The 2,757-nt window shown below is 33.0% G+C and overlaps 1 long non-coding RNA gene across 2 annotated transcripts; it reads left to right on the forward strand.

Annotated features, from left to right (window-relative positions):
• The first annotated feature begins 210 nt into the window (after nucleotides 1-210).
• LOC114075643 lies at nucleotides 211-2,445 on the forward strand. 2 transcript variants are annotated; one of them, XR_003576047.1, is made up of 2 exons: nucleotides 211-687; nucleotides 1,180-2,445. It is a non-coding gene; the product is annotated as an uncharacterized LOC114075643 (long non-coding RNA). The 2 variants fall into 2 exon arrangements; XR_003576048.1 differs by having other exon boundaries at nucleotides 211-593.
• The last annotated feature ends 312 nt before the right edge of the window (nucleotides 2,446-2,757 follow it).

Below are 2,757 nucleotides of genomic sequence, written 5' to 3' on the forward strand. Positions count from 1 at the left end.
AATTTTTTTTGTTCTATCATAAGTCTTATATAATTTTTTAAGTCCTAAAAGTAACCACTTAAAATCCATTCTCCCATTCCTCAAAACCAACCAAATTCATTCTCAAAAATTCCCTTCCAACCAAAGGAAGAAGAAAAAGCTACGGTTCATTCAAGAACATAAATACACCATTTATCTTGAACTTTTAGTAGAAATGCCTTTGGGTATTAACCCATGGAGTCTATTCATCTTTAGGGTCCCTAAGGTTTTTAATTCCTCCATCTCAAATTCTAGTAATCAAATCAGGGTTCTTCTGAATTATACATCTCTTTTAAACAATTTCAACTTTTATCGTTAATTATGTACTTTAATGCATGATTAAATGTTAATACATTATAATCAATTGAAATTACATTGACCCATGCAAGATTCATGATTTTCAACTATGAAACTTTGAAGAACCCATGAACCTATGAGTTGTGAATTTTTGAAGTTTATGAATGTCTCATGAAAATGAAAATGATGTTTATGATGATAGAGAAGTTTTAGATGGATGTATCAATGTTTTTGTGAAAGTATTACTCACACAAGAATATGATCATGATTTGCGAAAGGTATTCTCACATATTGATTCACAATGATGATACTACCTCTCACTAGTTGATCATTCTATTAGGTTTGCGAGTTGGTGAATCCTCATGTTCCGAGGTCCGAAATACTTTTACTTGATTTATGTATTTATAGTTTTTGGATAATGTATATGGTATATGAATTACATCTCAACCACTTCTATGATATTTTAGTGGGATTTTTGAGACTATGTTAGAATTCTGCTTTGTCAAATTCTTTTATGATATATATAAGATTTCTACTTTAAAAATCTTTTATTTCTTATATCTTATATGATGTATGCTAAGTGACTTGTGTAGGGCCTTCCAAGGTTTTATACACCATGTTACACCTAAGGCATGATTTTGTATGTGACAAACATTGTGTTATGAGCACAAGGTTTAGAAAGGTCCTAGGATGTATCGAAAGCCACGTCAAACATAGTATTGTTAATGAGTATGAAGCATGTCTCATTTGTTAATAGGAAGCCATAAGAAATTTTTGAAATTTCACTTAGTTCATCACTCTAAATTAATGCGATAGAGTTTAACTGTGTATGTACCTATCCTAATCTATCTAATGCTTTTTCAGTATATGGAACATTTGAAGAGCACATGCCAGAAGGAATGGCAACGAGAATATGCAATAAGAATCTCCTCAAGCTCTTCAAGTTTCGGCCGACCTTTTGGCCGAAGAAGTGACTGATGTAGATTTTTGAGCTACTTTTCAAGCATTTGCTCAAGTCATTAGGGATGCTAGAGTGAGGGGCTTCAATTGAATGAATCCCCCCGAAATTTTATGGTTCTAAGGTTGAGGAAGATACCGAATAGTTCATAAATAATATGTATAAGGATTTGGTTATGATGGAGTGAATCCATTGGAAAAGATGGAACTGGTCACTTATAAACTTAACGATGTCACTCAAGTTTGATTGAACCAAAGGAAGAGAGGACAGTTGATGTGGGTCGCCTTGATCGGGAGAGGTTTGAAGTCTATTTTCTTGATAGATTCGTTCTCATTGTTAAGTGGGAGGCCAAGTTACTTGAATTCATTAACCTTCATCAAGGGAATACGAGTGTGAAACATTATGCCTTATTATTCATGCAATATTCCAAGTATGCTCCTTCTATGGTTGCTGATTTCAGGTCAAAGATGAGAAAATTTATTCAAGAGTATCCAAAATGGTAATTACTGAATGTTGTACAACCATGATCATTAAGGAAATGAAATTTTATCATTTAATGGTTCTTTCTGGAAAAATTAAAGAGTAGAAGCTTAAGGAAAGGTCTAGGGAGGCAAAGAGGACGAAAATCGGTGATGTTGACTTTACACATTCAATGTTTGATGGAGGTCATTTTAGGTTCCAACAAAGGTATTCTGGACTGGGATTCTCTAATCCTCTGACTCCCAAGTTAAAAAAGAATGTGTGCTTTAACCTAAGACTTAAGGAGGATATTGTGGTGGAAATGGATCTTTTGTTCTAGCAGGCCAAAAGTGTTCCAATAGTCATGCGGGAAAATGTTGGATTGATAGAGATAATTGTTTTAGTTTTGGTAAAATTGGTGACACTTGAGATATTGTCCATCTAAAAATTAAAAGGGAATATATGGTAGGCTATCTCCGTTTAGTTGTTTAGTTCAAGTTCTACGTAGCGAAACCGATTCTACGCACTTAAAACTCGTCATGATCAAGAGAATTCTCTTGATATTGTTACCGATATGTTGAAAGACATTCATCATTATGTTTATGCTTTGCTTGATCCCGGTGCTACATTTTATTTTGTGATACAATATGTGGCTATGAAATTTGATGTTTCTCCGATGTATTATTACACCCTTTTTCTTTTCTATTGGTAAATCTATTGTTGCAAATAGAGTTTATATAAAATATCATGTGTCCTTATTCCAAAGAGTCATTCATGTTGATCTTGTAGTGCTTTCTATGTTTAGTTTTCATGTCATTCTTTGTATTGATAGAATCTATTTTTTTATGATTTAGTTTATTGTAAAATTCAAGGGGTAAAGTTTTAGTTTCCAAATGACCCCTTCCTATAGTGGAAAAAGGGGAATTTGATGCCTAAGGGATAGTTTTTGTCTTGTCTTAATGCTAGAAAAATAATTTCTAAAGGCTGCATATTTCATCTTGTTCAAGTTATGGATACAAATTCCT

This window comes from Solanum pennellii, chromosome 1 (assembly GCF_001406875.1).
Source record: "Solanum pennellii chromosome 1, SPENNV200".
NCBI classification, from domain to species: domain Eukaryota; kingdom Viridiplantae; phylum Streptophyta; class Magnoliopsida; order Solanales; family Solanaceae; genus Solanum; species Solanum pennellii.